Genomic DNA, 18,174 nt, shown 5'->3' with positions numbered 1-18,174 from the left:
AGTCAAATGTCCAACTGTAAATGAATTATCAGTGTGAAGTTTTCTGAAAATTCCAGCAATCATTGTTAGCATATCACTGTCTGCAATCAGAGCTATGCAATCAAAGGAAAGCAATTCTCCCTATTTTCTTTCAAAAGCAGGAAGCAAGCTTGATCTTCCCAAAAAGCATCCTGATTTTAAATTCCAAATGTATAACTGATTGTCTTGTTTTGGTTTTTGAAGAGTTATAATTAATTTAGATTTTATGACTGCTTTTTCAGACTTTTATATACAATATTTTTTTTAAGAAAAAAATGAAGCTATTAAATATGTTCTTGATTCATTACGACTGTGCTTATAAATATTTCAATGATTAACAAGCCTTGAAGGAAGTTTCTTTAAATAGTTTGCTAAAACCCCAAAATTCCTGTAGCAATACAAAGCTCAGATTTTTTTGTCGGTGATATCTTGTAAAATATTCACCAGATTTTCAAAGATCTAACTATAGGAAGGAATTAATGTGTTTCAAGCATGTAAAAAATGGTAATTTCTCCCAATTAAATTTTGCATCGTTTTCCACCTATAAATATAAATATAAATAGAGATAAAATTATGGCCTTTTTTTTCCCCACATGAGGTACATTAGGTACCTTATTCCTCATTTTTTGCAGTGTGAAGATCACCAGGTTAGACTTGGAAGACTTCATAGACAGACAGAAAAAGGTGGACAGTGTTTGAAATATCTACCTAGATTTCCATGGCTGCTATTACAAGTTTAACCAGATTTCTTCAAACTGACCTTTGTATAACAGTCATTGGAGCCACCTATAAAACAACACTTTACTAAGAGCATTTTTGATCTATTTATATACACCCACCTAGCAGGGAAATTGCTCATTTAATTTCCCCACAGCTTTGGAACACCAGGTAGCACAGGACTTTGGAACTTCAGGGCACAGAGTCCAGCGCTCCCAGTCGGAAGTTAGGGAGCACAAAGCACATGTAGAAGCCTAATTGGGAAACTCAAGTTGTCCTTTGTATCAAAAAATCCCCACAGGACATGCTGTGATGACTCTGACTTCTCTTCTTTTCCACTCCTGATACTTGTGTCACACTGGAGCCTATGGCTGCAGAGCTTGCTGCCCCTTCTCCAGCAGCAGCAGACTCCAAGTGTGTGATCACACCATCAACCCTCCAACTCACACCATTGCAACAGATGGTGCACAGAAAAGCAGGGTGTATTTACTGAAAAAGTAAATAAAAATATATGACACTAAAATGCTGACATCAGTGGAAATGGTAATGAAAATCTATTAGCTTTAATGGTAATGAAAAACTATTATCTCTAACGGTGCAAAAAATTATGTTACCAGAATTCATTACATATCTGTAGAGGAAAAAAACCCACATGATTTTTACTATAGTGCCTATGTAGTGACCTCCAAAGGGAAAAAAAAAGGGAGGTAGAATGATTCTAGATGCATAAAACCACACATATATTTGGATAGCACACTTTTTCCTGATCCTCAGTCCCATACTCCTCCTGGGTACCAGGATTATACATAATACAAGGGACAATACTGCTATTGGCATCATGAGCCATGACCAGCAGCCTCTTAAAACTGTCTCACAGAGCACTCTTACCCACTATTTTCTCCTAAGGAAGTTTGCTCTTTCTTATTGGCGTTTATCCAAAATGGGACAGTTAAATCTATTTTAAATCTGCTGAATTCTAATTACTTTGATGTTCACTGTGTTGTGATGAGTCCTTTCTCAAGAGCGAAACTTTTCCAAAGGTTTGCAAGTCAGAGCAGGGTTTTCATTTGGTATGAGGCCAGCATGTAACAGGAAATAATCCTTTTTATGGATCTGTTTGTGTGTCTATAATGCAATCATTTTTGAGCATTGCATGTTTCCAGCTCTAACACCTCCAGAGTAGTTCTGAGTCCATATGAACACCATCTTTGCTGCTGGAGGACGAGTGCCCAGCACCAGCTCCTTTTGACATTTATATCAGGTTGTTATAATACTTGCTGTAAGTTGTCACTTGGCCCGCAGAGGCAACACCACATGTGCCTTTCGGTACTCTAAATAAATCAAACAAAAAAACCAGCAAAACAAAGACAATGACTTTCCTCAGTTCAGCCAACACACCACAAACAGTCCAGAGCAGAACCAATTCTTTTGTGCTCCTAGATACCTTCTGGACTCTCCTGGCATTTGCAGTACGAGGAGTTCTCACAATCCCTGACAGAGCAGCTGTGTAATGCCTCTCTAAAGTCCTGCACATGATCTGAGGCAAGAAGAATGAGCAATACACAGACTGCTACCTTGTTCCACCCCAAAGAGTTATACTAATTAAGCTCAGAATTACTTTGGAAAGTGGCAAAAGTGGAGTCTGTCTCTCTTCCTTACAGAGTAAAAACATAAATACAAAAGCTAGGTTTCATGCAAACTAGGAGACACTGCTGAATTTAAAGGAATTTTCATGTTCACCTTCTATCGACAGTAATTTGGGGACAACTGGGCTTCCTCACTGAACCAGAAACAGAAAGTATATACACCAACAACATAAAAAAAGGAAACAAAATCATAAAACTTCAGCTCTATAAAAAAAATACACTCTAAAAATACTTCAGGTATTTTCTAAAGAATAACAATTCAGTTACTTGACATCCTGATAATCAGCTCTTTCCTCATATACTTGTGGAGGTTTAACAGCAAAGTCAAGCTGTATGTCCTTCACTCTGTTATCCTTTAAAAAGATACTTTAATCACTCTTCATTTCACATTCGGAACACTACACACATAGGCACAAGGAGATTAGTAAAATCAAATCTCTTTGTCTTTTAATATATGCAGCAATGCAAATAATAATAGAGAAATGAGAGGAAAATACAAGGAATTGGAACAGCTGAGAAATGTATCTCAGACCAGGCAAAAAAATCCTCAAGGACTTATAAAAAACAAACCACTTCTACAAGCCAATTCACAGAATCAACTGCATAAAGGGAATTATTCAATCAAAACCCAGCAGTAGGTAGTGGAGCAACAATAAAAGATTTCCTCATCTTCTTCTTTGTTTACTGTCCACTGATATCTTCCCTCACATTTTAAAAGTAAAGAAAATGGAAGGACAGAAAGAGAATCAGCTTTCTGCTCAGCACTAATAGCAGAGGCAGAAGCAGATGCTACATCAGGGATCAACCTGTCACCTTTAACTTTGCCTCTCCTTCTGCAGCAGATGGGCAAGCAACACATAGAGCAGCCATAAAGTTTAATTCAAAGTAGTTTCAATTTTCCCAGGGGTTTTGAGTATATTTTGTATTTTGTTTTCCTGTGACCAAGCCATGCTCAGTCTCCCCTCTGATGTGTATCACAATGTGGAGGAAATGTTCTGTGTCTACACGAGCACCCGTGTGCCAGAATAATTATTCCAAACAGCAATTTCTGTTGTTTTCATATGACATATTTCTGTGGTGCATGATGTGAAATTTCACACTTTTCTTTATTTGAACCATTCTGAAAAATTAGCATCATTTCACTCCCAAATCTGTTGAATTCAAATAATTAGATGGATCACCGCTGCTGAGCTCCAGGCAGACATCAACTGTTAGAAGCAACACATCTCCCTTTCACCACTGTTTCAAAAACCACACAGCTTTAAGGTTTCATCAAATGCTAATATAGCACTAAAATTGAAAGCCCTGATTCTTACTGGCTTGATTAATAGATCTATCTAGCTGTAAAAATCTGTTAAATCAGGTTAACCCTAAAAATAGGTGCTTTAAGAACAAATTAGTTCTAGCTCAGACACATCAGTGAGCGATGCAATTTGCAAAACTGCTGAGCACAAAAGGCCCTTTTGACTTAACTATAAAGCTCAGACCTGCTTCAGCAGAAAGTGAAATAACCTGTTGTAAGGAGCTTATATGAGGAACCCCTCTCCATAAATTTGCTTATGTAATTTCTTTCTTGTAGCATCCACCATGCAGATGTGCTTTCTTGCTTTGTTCTTTGTTTGGAACATCTCAAAGTCTAACAAGTTAAAACCTAAATGACAGAGGTACTCTTCACCTTTCCTTTTCCTCACTTTTCACTGCCTTAACATTTTCTACTGCAGTACCAACCTTGCCATTTTCCCTACACTACCTCTGGCCAACAGGGAATGTCATCAGTTAGAGCAGTCAGTTTTCCCCTTCCCTACAGAAATCAAATGTGTCATCTCTGCAGTACGCTCTGTAAGCTAACAAAGCCACAGCATTCAGACCCCTATCACACTGGGCAGGTTCTGCTCCTAACACTGAATCTGTGACAGGGAGTTGGTTTATTGTTAATTACAATGTCTCCATATTTTTTGAGCTGCAGAAAATTAGTGTGGGTGTTAGGCAAAGTGGAAGCCTGATGTAGAATTGTATGATTCTAATATTTGAAGGGATTTGAAGGTATTTCAAGTTTCCCATAAAAGATACTGAGGATTTAGCAGTGATACAAATGAGCTTCCATTTTAGGTGGACATTTTTTAAACTATTGCTGTAAATACCTTCTGAGACTTGAGGATTTTTTGTTTGTTATAAACAACAGAATTCCACTTGTTAAAACCATCCTACAAGTTACTTGATATTTACCAATCATATCATGCTTCTTTTCTTAAATAATACCAATATACCCATTGACCCAGTGGAGAACAATAGACATCCACTTGGATGAAACTACTTATTTTATACTATTTCATATTCTAGATCTACTTTTTCCTCTTGTAAGTACTATTCAAATGATATGCTGGGTTTTCTTTTTTTGTCATTGCATTTTTAAAGGGTTTACCTTGTCACTCATTAGAACCTTTCTAGTGCAGCTCTGCCCAAGGGCTCTAACCTACATAGCATTCCTGCCATCGCTCAGGCGCAGAAATCTTGCCCTCACTTCATCAAAGACAGTCAAAACAGTTTGGCCCAAAGCTGCAGTTGGTGTAAAACTGCAGGGCACCTATATTTAAAAGAAGCCTTTAAAGCATTCCTTTCTCCCCAAAATGTGCATTGGTTGCAGCTGCAAACACAAACACCAACATGTTTGGAACTCTTTTGCTCTATACACCAGGTGCTAAAAGCACAGCATGAGCATGACTCAGCCGCCACCCTACTCCCCGAGGTGAATCATTGATTTTGAGGTTCCACTGCAAATCATGAACCTTCACACAATCCTTGTAGCTGACCTATATGACGTTGATATTTTATGAATTTCTGTTCCATAATGAAATTCACCTTAGAAGCAAAAATGCAGAATATAGTGTAGCACAAAGAAAAACCATGCTTTGAAGTCTAATCTTGCCTAAACCAAGATATTATTTTGTCAGTGAAGATTATAACATTTATGCACTTTTCACTTGTCATAACAGATTTACTGCATATTTTCTACTGCGTTTCCTGGGGAAAAGCATATTCTTGCCATTCTAATGTCACACTATAGTTTAATAGTTTAAATATAGTATAGCTCAAGATTTAAAGTTTTTTTCCTCTTAATATGGCAAAAGTAGCTGAGGAACAGATTTTGAAAAACTTCTCATTTCTGTAGTGAATTTTAGAGAGGAGGAACAGATTAATGAGTAGTTGAGGAGCCATGTAGGAGCCAAGTAGAAGCCAAGTTTTGAATCTGGCTTGCTAAATGGCCCTAAGAAACACTCAAGCTCTTACTATATAAGCTTCTTTTTACTTTTTCAGATTTAAGTGGACATGATAGCATCTTATGTATATCTGTATAGAGTTCTCAGATCCTAACACTCATTTTTGAGTGCCAGGAACTCTCCACATTACTACCAGAGATTAGAATCATTAACCTCACCAAAACTCAAGGTTCTTATTGAGTCATTTTGGATGAGAAGACAGGATTATGAAGGAGACAGTACAGCTTTAATACTTCAGTGGAATGTATATTAAACAGATGTGAAAATTAGTTCGACTAGGACTACTGAAAAAGAACTGAACTATTTCTCAGAATTGCTACTTAAAATTACTGGACTACTTATTTATGATGGAGCTGGATGGCAAGCAAATGAAGAAAACAATGCAAAAGGCATTTCAATGTCCAAGAACCAGAAGCTTGGATATGAAATACCAGCAATCAAGTTTTGAGTCACTATCTAATACTCCCAGGAGGTCAGAACAGAGAAAGAAAATCAAAGTGAAAGAGAGACACTTCTGTGTAAATGTCTGATACATCAAGGTACTTTTTAGTTTTAGAGCTTCACACAAACAGAGCCAATGTGATTTATCTCAAAATTCAAACTTTAAACACTTAATCATCAGTATAACAGTTACAAGCTTTTTAAAAATATCCTGGTTGTTCAGTCAGAGCATCACCCCAAATGAAATTATCCATATTTAAAACTTAAGACTTTAATTAAAATAGCATAGAAAACAGCCTTATTTTTCTTATTCTTAACAGTTTTCCAAGTGATTGTCTTAGTCTACTGGAAATGTGAGGTATTGTATTAAATGGGAGAAAAACACAAGGCTGTGCTGAACTGAGGGATTATGGCTACATATTTCTGTAGACTGATTGTATTGGCTCACAGCGATGCATTGTTCAAGCACCTAACATTCAGCAAAGGAAGAAAAAACATGAAAGGCAAACTCCTTTTGCAGAGGCAGCATTGTGGAGCAGAGCAGATTCTGAGGAAGTACCTCATGTGCATCTTTCTTACCATCATGCTCAATTCTCCATTGCAGCACTTTGCCTTTTACACAGATGGATATTTTATGGAATTTGTTAAGGACGTTGCAAGGCCACAGCAGAGCATGGACATGAATTTAATTTGGTTTGTGTTGGTGGTGCCAAATGTTTGAGCAAAAACTTTCTTCTTTTACTTTCCAGATTATGTTTCTTTGTGCTCATTTAGAATAAATAATTTCTATTCTTTACATACCTCATCTGGTATGCAGCTCTGAACCAATGTCTGACTCTAGATTTGCTACACTAAGCCCTTTCTGGGTTGGAAATGCTTCCAATACAAGCTCCTAGAAATTTCTACCAGCCTCAGGCTTTATTCACACGTAATAGTCAGTCTGATGTTAGGAATATTTATGCCACTATTTATATCACATGTGAAAAAAATAGAAATAGGAATGTGAAGTACAAGAGATCTGATTTTTTTTTGACCCCTTTAATCAAGTAAAACTTGGTGTCAGCTCATCTTAAAAGTTCACCTAAAATTCAAACCAGTCGGGGATAGCATTTTCAGGATACATAAGAACGGAAAGTTCTGTTCTGCTAAAATGTTACAAGATCAGTAAAGTTTTTACTGAGCTAGAATCTGATGGAGAAATTTCTTAATGCAATCAAATCAACTGATTGTGCAATTCTAACGCAGTCCAATACCTGAACAGCTTGCATACTACACTGGAATTATTAGCAGTTCATGTAAAAAAGGCTAAGACACACATTCAAAGTATGAAAATCTCAAACAAACATGAATTTCTTTTAAAGCCAGAAAAAGCTGAGCTCACATGTGACTACAGCTACAATCAGCTTTCCCACCTCCAATGGACTGCGACATGTTTTGCCTTCTGTAATGCAGCCACCCACATCTATTCAGCCACTACAAAGCCACCCACATGTGTTCAGCAGTATTGTTTGTCCTGTGCTTTAAGTCACAGATGAGTCATTGCAAAGCATCTCTTCTAGGAAGTCAGTGGCTCTCCTGGTCAAGGAAATCAACCAGCAGAAGTCATAGCAAGAACCACTGCAGACCCTGTTACAGCCAGTTCATGCTTTTCAATATTGGCAACAACTGCAGGGAAAAAAGGCAGATAATACCAGCTGGATTTCACACTCCTTTTCATCAGGACAGCCATGAAAAGATACTCTTCTCTTCCTCTAAATGCCATTTTAATGCTGCTACAGTTCACTGCCACAAACTTTGATAAGAGTATATAATTTTCCTAAATGCTTATTAACCGACATGGAAATCCAGACAATTTTAGGAGAACAAAAGTAAGAAATCAAGCATTTAACATCTGCCACTATCCAAAAGAGTCACACTATTCTGGCATGGTCTATGTTTCACACCTTTCATGTATAATTGTTTGATTTAGTGACACAAACTTTATAATCTTGCAGCTCAAAGGGAATTTGCATTAATAATACTACAAAGACAGATAAACCTCTGCTAGCTCATGCCTCAACAGACATGCCTTATTTAAAATATTCTGACATTGGAGTGCCAGTTTCCTGTCTTGGGGAATGTCATCAGTCAGGTCCTTTCTACTTCTAAATTACCTCAGTTTCTTCCACTAGTATCACTGCTTTAAAACAAGGCAACAAATCCTTATTACTTTAAAATTCTAAAGAATCATTTGTATTATCACCAAGTTTGCTGTCTTAAAAATTACTTTAAAATTTTCAGTTTTCATTATAAAAAAATCCTGAAGGTGTGAGCGCACAGGCAAGGCCATATTTACTCTGTGAAGGATGGAAACCTCCAGTCTGTGAATCCTCCCCAGGCCATACGGATAAGGTAGATGCTAAGCTGTCAAAGTCTAGGATCCCTAAAATTATACTTCAGCACAACTGTAAGCACCTAGAAGGTTTTACAGGTGTGTACACCCTCTAAGATACAACTTAGATGAACAGAAAGGGGCTTGTGCCCATCATCACATCTATGTGACCAACATGTGGTCTAGAGTTGGCAGGTTCCCTCCCCCATGTGAATTCGCGTGTTCCCGTGACCTCCATTTCACACTACTGCTGTAAAAGGTACTCTCCAATTTCAAAAACACAAGTTTCATCCAGATTGGTTTCTCGTCTGTCGTAAGTGTTTGATGTAACTGTGTCCTCTTCCTTTATATTTGCAGATTGAAACTTGTTTGGTTCAATTTTCATTGCATGAAATATAAATGCAGTCGCAAATGAGCAATCTAAGCTCAACAGAGTAAGAACTAATCTAAGGTCAATAAAGAACAGGCAGTGAAACAATATTTTTCAAGACTGTATGAAGTAACTGAAATGGAGCAGCTCACATAACCAGCATATTTAGCTTATTCCAGTGTCTCTTCTTAATGAGCCCTTTAGAAAATAGACAAATGCACCACATAAAGCTCATAGTCAGCAGATGTAGGTCTCAAAAAGAGGATTCTCTACAGATCCTTCATGGTTGCACTGGGAAAAGCATTGTCAAATTTCACTGCTTTTTAGGCTGTATAAATTCTTCCAAAAACACAGAGAAAATGTCACCTCGTGTTAAATATTGATGCCTGCTCACATACAGTAAATCATCTTCCAAAGTAGCATTAGGGTAGATGTATATTAAAAACTGTCACTGCAAAACTTCATTCCTTTATAGAGACAACATAAACAATGCTGAATATACTGCAGAGCAGAGAAGGAAGGACTCTTCCTCTGTGGAATCTTTTCTCACCATATAAAATACCTGGTAATAAAAAGGGCACATTTTCTTTCCCATCAGCTTTTGGGGTTTTTTTTTGTTTTTTTTTTGTTTGTTTTTTTTTTGTTTGTTTGTTTGTTTTGTTTTTTTTCTTTTGCTGTTTTTCCTACTTTTAAGTCTCCTTAGGCATCAGTAGAAAAAATATTACCCATAAGGATCTGACGTGGCCATAGTAATTGCAAAGCAATGCCAGCTGCAAGATCTAGGTCTGGGGGCCAGGCTGTTCCTCACTTTTCGAACCATTTAACTCCACCAAGCAAGCACACCAAATGTGCAAGCAAGCACACCAAATGCACTGCAATATGTTAATCTAGCCACTGCCCTGATTTAATTGGCCCAGAAAATTGCTTGAGGTGTTTGGGACTGCAATTAAGGTTAGAAAAGTCTGGAAACACAGTCTTTGGTGGTGAAGGAATTTTTTTTTATTATTATTTTTAAGAAACTAAACCCTCTTTTAGCTAAAACTCATGGGATTAATTAGAGATTAATTAGAGTTACTTGCTGCTACTTAGTTGAATTATAGCTTAGCAGACATATTTTAAGTGGCAGGTATAAAATTTAGCCTTTTCTATCTCTCCTTTTTGTTTCTGCCTCCAACAACCAGAACTTCCTCAATCAGCAAATTAATTCAGTTCAAATCAGAATAATTGTCCATCTCTGCCCTTATCTTCACAACTTGAGGATACCTGCTATAATTTGACCTAATCAAATGAAATTAATTTTAAGAGAACAATGACCCCTGCCTGCCACTGTTACCGTGCTGTGACCTGTGACCCTGTGGTTGGAAATAACAGTTACTGTGCACTGGAAATATCCAGCTACATGTACAGAGATAAAAGTAGGGAGGTTTCTGCACCAGAACAAAGGCAAATTACCTAGTTTGCTCCACAAATCAGAGACAAAATCTTATATGAAAAGCACAAATAACAGTAACTCATGTAGCAGCTATGGGTAAGATATGGTCCCATATAGACCCCCAAACAGAAAACAGATTTTTTTCAGAAGTGCTCAGACTGTAACAGAGCTCAGCACGAGCCATGGCTAAAAAACACAAAGCTTGCCTGCAGGCATCTAATGTTCCCTTTGCAAGACACCCATGCATCATGGAACAGGAGGTCAAACACACTCCTTCAAAAAATTCAGTAAAAATACACACTGAGGTTTACATGTAACAGTTTATCTAAATTAGCAAATGCTCAACAACACTGACTTTAATTTGACCTATCCACTTCTGAGTTTACTATTATTCTAGACAACAGGAGCAGGCACAATTTCAATACTTACATGATTCATTTTCATTAAGTTGAAATAGCATCATGTTGTTATTGTCTGGTTATTTGGGTTTAGTGGGGCCAGCAGAATGTTCTTCTGTTGGGTTTGGTAGTTATTTTTGGGAGAGGTTGTTTTGTTTTAAACAGACTGTTCTCCAATCCTGTTGTCACAGCAACAGTGGACATACTAGCTGACACAATTTTTTCCTCCAAACCTTCAGTGCTATTCAGATTGCAGATTGAATTTAATAAGCCAATTTAACAGCCTCCCTGAATCTAATTGCAAGTTTGCCTAATAGTATGACATTATCCTTTTCAATACATTCTGAAAGAGTCCAATAAATTCTTTTTGTATAGACTAGTGTAGTGAGTTTTCGTTCCTTAAATATATGTTATGAGCTTTCTCCCCTTCGTATCAGATAGATAAGCACTCACCATTGTAAATTTGGAATTTTTCTTGCCATTTGAAAAAAAATGTTAAGGATAGAAACATTTAGAGATATGTGTTTTACAGAGGCAAGGATAAATTTCCAATATTATACAGTAAGGACATATACATTTGAGGTTTCTCTTAAGGGAAAAAATCCACTCCGTTTATCAGATTTCCCCCTGATTTTATAGATCCTACTTGTAAGCAGTGAATGTATTCTAAGTATGAACATATTCACCTTGAAAAAATAAAACACTGCAGTGCCCTGCCTTGAACAGAGCAGTTTTAAAATGGCAAGACCATGTTATTAAACCAATATACTCTGAATAACACATCTCTCTTAAAAGACCTCTAAAATGCCTTGGTAACAGCACCATGGCACTCTCAAATGTAACCACACCACCGAGGTGCAGCACTATGTAGATGATACAGATGAATCATTCAACCCATTCTCCATAACCCCACCAGATCAGGGAGCAGCAGTCAAGCAATGAGGATATTCACAGAATCACAGAATCACAAGGTTGGAAGAGACTTTCAAGATCATCGAGTCCAACCTATGCCCTAACACCTCAACTAAACCATGGCACTGAGTGCCCCATCCAGTCTTTTTTTAAACACATCCAGTGATGGTGTCTCCACCACCTCCCCAGGCAAACCATTCCAATATTTTATCACTCTTTTCATGAAGAACTTTTTCCTGACATCCAACCTAAATTTCCTTTGGCCCTGCTTAAGGCGGTGTGTTTAGTAACATAGAGCCATGACACTGAGCGTGTGCAGTTTTGTTTCACTGAACTTACTAGTATTGAAATTTATCTGAAAGATGCCTTTGTAATTTTGTAGGAAAAAATATCTTATATAGACTTTTCCAACCACAGCAGGAGTGGGCTTTGGGTTGTCTAAGCAGAGCCTGCAATGAAAAAGTGCTGTCCTGAACAAAAGGAATAATGGTCTTGAACAGACGCAGCCAAAAGTTCTGAGTTTTCTGTCTTTTCAAGGAAAAATTATTATGCCGTCAGAATTTGACAACAAATAGCATCAGGTCACTCAGGACTGGAAGTGGTGCTTTGTGCTAGCATTTTTCAGAAGGAAAAATTGCCTTTTAACACAAACACACAACACCCCTTCCAAGTCACGAAGAACATTGTATTCCTGTAGTATTAGAAGATTTTATAAGAGAGATGAGTGAAGATGAGTAAAGTCATTCTGAGGGTATCTACTGTGCAGTCAAAACAAATCACAGAGAGCTTTGAACAGAAATTAAGGTTTCTTAAAATCTTACCACTAAGACACTAAGAGCTCTCAGACATACTAGAACAAAAAAAAAAAAAAAAAAAAAAAAAAAATAAAAAAATTACCTGTAAATTTAACCTGCTTTTGGCCAGATTTATGTAGTCTGTGGTAAATCTGGTGCTGCTGGGGTGAGATTTAGAATGCATAAGCTTGTTGTATCACACAAGAGTCCCAGGTTTGATTCTGGATACTGTTTCCTGGTCTTCCCTGCTTTCCTGTGTTGAATTATTTGAGTTCAGAGCTCTTGAAAAGCAGATTAAGTTTACAAAATAGTATATGAATCTCTGTTATTGCAGAGAATTAATTCAAATCAATATGACTATGATGGATCTTAATGATGTTTCACAATGTGTGCATGTGTACGCTTAGGACTTAATTTAATTTAATAAATGTATATAATTTAATTTTCGAATGAGACTTGATTCCCCATACTAGTCGTTTTCATATCTGTTTTTCCTGTCAGACTCCACTACGAAGGCTCTTCAGCTTTGTGTGCTATTACGTCCTCAGTTCCCCAATTAAATAAACACTAATCAGCTTATTTAATAAATTAGATTATAGTGTCTCTACTGCTTAAGTTTATAACAGAGAAAGACAGACATTTAAGATGTACAATGTGTTGTGCTAAAGTAAGCAATGGACTATATATTTTCTGGAGATAGATGCCTGACTAACCACTGCAAGTTTCCATGTGTTTTTTGGGGAAAAACATTGAGGATCAGTTCATCACATCATTCACATTTAAATCTAGGAAACAGAAAGGACAGATTAAAAAAAACCAAAACCATTCAACTCATCTTCCATATTTAAATAAATACCCCTTTACATACAGCCTGTTAGGAAATATCTGGAATCAGTCTTTACAGAATAAACTGACAACCTTCATCGAGAACTGAAGCAACCAGAAGCTGACTTCCAAATACGTATCTTTTTAAATATGCATCTCTGTTCAGGTTTTTCCCAACTAATCCATTCATTTTGATAAAAAATATCTGTAAAGGTAGGATTACACAGTATTAGTGGTGACACTGTAGCTGACTCTCTGTCAGTAGAATGTGGTGGTTTGTCTCTTTTGGGTTTTCTAGCCTGGTATAGGATTTTTGCTTTTTACCGCACTTGGGCTGCATTCCATCTTGTCTCACACAACAGCCCCAGACCAGTCCTGGTCAGAGCAGTTTGGGGTGGAAAGGCTGAATTCCACTGAAAGACAGAAGCAACAGGACTGACTCAAACTGCAAGTTGCACCAACCACAAAAACTGCAGCTTTCTACCCTGTTTTCCTAAATCCTCAACACATCACTGATTTCTCAGTAACTGGAGTAATTTTCAAAAGCAAGTGAAAAATTCACTTTATGCTAAGAATTACTATCTGGTCTATGCAAAACAGTGGAAAATCAACATTTGGCATTTAAAGGAATCTCTGGGGCTTAGCTTTTTTTTTCTTTGTTTGAATGACCAAATCAATGGTTAAATACAGAAGATCATATAATTTTAATAGTTGTGGCCTTGATATGATTTTTTTAAAGTAATGTAGCCTTTTCCTTCAAAAGTCATGTTGGCAAAGATGAATGTTTCAAACTCTGTTTTGAAACAGATCTACAGTTAAGATCCAAGGAAATCACTGAACATAAATCAAGGCAGACTTGGATGCACAGAGTGTATTTTGAAAAGGACTCCAGAGTAAACATAAGGTGATGCTGCTAACAGTGGGCCTGATCAAGCCTGACAAACTGTTTCTTCTCAAAGGCACAAGAGTGAACAGCAAGGTTTTGGGCAGTGTTTCTGTCAGGATCCCACAGACCTTTCACATGTCCCCACAGAAGTAATGAAGAGCCTTACTGAAGAAGAGTTTTGGAATTAATAGATAAGGAAATAATGATTGATTTATTTATTCTTAATCTAGGAATATAACATTACACAAAAATTCTCAGACCTAAGCAGAAGCAGTACTTACTTTACAGTAAGGCATGAGGCAAAATTTTTAAATTTAAAATTTTATACTTTTTTCAAAATCTTAAGTCATTTAATCTGGAATAGCAAGACTCAATTTTTAAGAGATAAAAGAGATACAAGCACAAAAAATAAATCAATTGTTCTCCTACTCAGTTAAAACATTTCCTGCCTCACCAGACTTTTTTTTATTTTTTCTAGGATTTTTTCAGAAGAAAAGCCCCAAACAAGCAGCTAATATTTTTATTTGAACTGGTCAAAATTTATTTTGTCTTTATTTTTGGTTCTGTTTCTGAAAAGAAATTCAGTTTTTCCAACACCTTTAGCCAATTTATGTCTCATTGTTAAGATGTGTTTAAAGATTTATTTTCATAAAAATTCTTCGAAAAGCAACTTTTTAGCAATGAAGCTGTAGGAGATCAAAAATCTTTGAGGTTTCCTGTAGGTCCTTTGCACAGTACTGGTCAATCAGAGAGGTCAATCTCTCCCATTTGAGGTATCTAATATTAGATCTTTAAATCTATATTTAGAGACCAAAATCTTTGGCCTGATTTTTAACAAGTTGAGCATTTCTTGCCTAACTGCAGAAACTGAAGTTCAAACAATTTGTCTTACTCTCTTCTCTCTCAATGTCATGAAAATGAGAAATAAATGTAAATGTAAAATGGGAAATAGAAGACTTCTGAGCTTCCCAAATGCACTGTGAGGATAAAATGTCAAGTCTGATGAATCCAACTATGATGTACATTGTGAAAAGTTTATCAATAATATATAAGGAAAGGATTAGAGGCAATGTCACAGTAACAAAGTAGATTAAAATAGTTCTAACTGCTTTGAAAAACACCTTTCCTTCTCTAGCTGTACTATCAGCTCATAACCAACCAACCACCATCTCTCATACATATATCATTATTCTCAGCAAGTAACAAGAATAGACAAAACATTTCTGCCTTTCATAATATTTCTTGCATTAATTGAGACTAAAACTCTAAGAGAAATGTCACTGCTCTGTGACATTGGCTTCACAAATGATAATGTGACTAAAGCTACAGTTCCTCAGGATCACCATTAAAATCTCTTTCTCCATCACATCCATGCATGCTTGTTCTAAAAGATGTCCTTATGATAGCTAATATTTTATCTCAGAAACAGAGAATCCATAGGAACAGCCACTTTTCTGTAGCATCACCACTGGAGTTTGGCCTGGGGAATACTCATCAGAGCCTGCTGGCTCTGATGTGAACCCTGTTTGGTTTCCAGTACCTGAGCTATAACCAACCCAGCAAAAGAGAGCAGTTAAAAGATACCAGGATACTCAAGATGACACGTGGGTGTCAAGGCTACTGATTATTAAACAAAGTGATGAATTGTCAGGTAGGATAAAACCACAGACTTATGGCTGCCCTAAAGGTAATAAATTTCCTTCTCTCCTTCGCACCCTTGCTCTAAGCTGCTGCAAAAGGTGTGAAATAATGGTTTTGATGACTTATCTTCCCCCAGATGTGTTGATCTCCCTTAGGTTTTTTTAAACAGCGTGAAGGCAGATTTTAATCTTCCTGTGCCCACTGTGGCAGCTGTATAAACACTTCATTAACATAAGAATGGTGATAAATATGTGCTATTAAAATAGGGGAGGAGGGGCTGTGTTTTTCTGTATTTTTTATATCTCACTGCATTTTATGCTATGAGTAGGTGCTAAATCGGGAATGAATAAATGCATTTCAAACCCACACTTGGCATCCAATGTATGCTTGCTCTCTTACAGATGAACCAGATTTTTAGACTGACAATTTTTGCATCTATTCAGTGCCAAGGCAAGTATGTTGTTTAATAAGAGTTTGAGAAAATATAGCAAGAAAAGGGTTTTTTTTCCTCTGAAAAAATAAAAAATCCATGTTCTTAAAATGCTTTTTATTGCAGTTTTCATTTGCGTAGAACTCAGACTATGGCATGTAGTGTCTGTTAACTCTGCTGCTAGTATGGTAACATGGTGAATTTTCTTTCAGGAAGATTATGAGTTACTTTTTTCTTTGAGGCCTTTAACAACTTTAAGTTCAACTGCCTTTCTTGGCTTTCTCTTAATACTTCACTGGAAATGTCATTACTGAGAATTTACTGAGTCACTCTCAGTAAATAGTGAGTGCAGGATTATTTTTTATGAAGAGGAGAAGTGAGACAGTTGATCTTCTGCATATTTAAGAATTTATTTGATGTCAAATTAAGAATTTGCAAAAAATGTACTTTGCCCAGCCTAGAAATCATCCCAAGATAAGGTCTACTCTGTCTGCTGCTCATTAGGGATACAGACACTCTCCCTACTCTTCTAACGTACTAAATTATAAAACTGAACTGGAAAACTGGCATCTCATCACTTTCCTTGGTTTCTTCCTTTTTAGGTACACACATGAGCACATAAAGCATTTTGTGTAGGCATATATATATATATATATATGTGTGTGTGTGTGTGTGTGTATTTATATAAATAGAAACATACATATATATATATATGTATGTATAAATAAATGCTTCTATCTTGCACCAGCTGTCACCTCTGAAGCATATGCCTGGCCAAAAAAGCAGACAAATGCTTTTTGAAGCAGATACATCTTCTATTACCATAGTGTATTGGCAGGAGGTGGTAGTAAGGATTAAGAAATTGGTTCTATTCTTGCTAGGAGCCAGCTGGCTGGGAGGATACTTTGGGGCATCATGGATGTGATATGTTGGTAGTTCCTGAATTGAAGAGAAAGAATCAATTTGTATGTGGATATCTGAAATATCTGTCTGTTCCATGCTCATCACAGAGCTACCTCACCTTCCTCTCTGCAAGGATGCTGCAAATCATGCCTAATGGCTCCAAGCCAAAAGCTGACAGGCTTCTCTTTACCTCTCTAACATGTGTACTGTACATCCAGGCTTTTTGCAGCTTCCTCAAAATTAAGAATTAAAGATTAAAATTTTTCTCACAGATGTCAGCACACAACTTTCATTGCCCTGATTTTAATCTTATTCTGGTTTAACTTCTGCGTAACCTCTTTGCAAATAGCAACGTGTCACGGACTGAGGAAATTAAAACTTGGACAGAGCCTTTTAGCCAAGCATCAATAACTTCATTAAATTATGTTGCCAGTAATAATGTAGAGAAATTAGGAGGAACAACACACAGTTCCTGATAGGAACTCATCCTCATTTCCACTCTACACAGGAACTGGGTTCTGGATTTTCAGTAGGTGATAAACATAAAGAGCCCCTAATGTGTGCTAATGTTCCACCCTCTATCCCCTGCAGACTAGATGCTGCTCTAGCACACAGGTTTGTTCAAGACCATGCTTTGGTCTTTAGTCTGAGCCTTCCACTAACTGAAGTGGAAGTTTCCTGCCCAGTAATGAAGTGACACAAGATGGAGTTATTTGTCTCTGGTGACTGCATGGCATGGACTTGGTCAAGTCTGGAACTTAGCACTGCACATCCCTGTTCCTACTGTCTTTAAGAGTATAGGCCTTCAGTTGCTACACAGCTGGATGCATCTGACAAAGCCTGCACACATTGCTAAGCCAGATCACTGCAATCAGATTTTCTAGTTCTGTGCTCCAGCTGCCTCCCAGCCTGGAGCTGTCCTAGTGCATGCTCCACCCCCTGCACAAAGCACCAGAGATATGGAGTATCTTCCACACAATTGATAACTTACATCTCATCCATGTCTAATGCCACCAATAACCCAAGGATGAAGGAGTGAAATTTTTGAAAGAAGCAGAGAGACAAACTAGAGAGTGATCAGCCTTTCTCTCCAGTGTGGAAGCACATCCCTC

Source organism: Pseudopodoces humilis, chromosome 15 (genome assembly GCF_049639895.1).
Source record: "Pseudopodoces humilis isolate 2021_Gansu_Grassland_sample_001 chromosome 15, ASM4963989v1, whole genome shotgun sequence".
In the NCBI taxonomy this organism is placed as follows: Eukaryota; Metazoa; Chordata; class Aves; order Passeriformes; family Paridae; genus Pseudopodoces; species Pseudopodoces humilis.
This window is presented reverse-complemented; position numbering follows the sequence as displayed.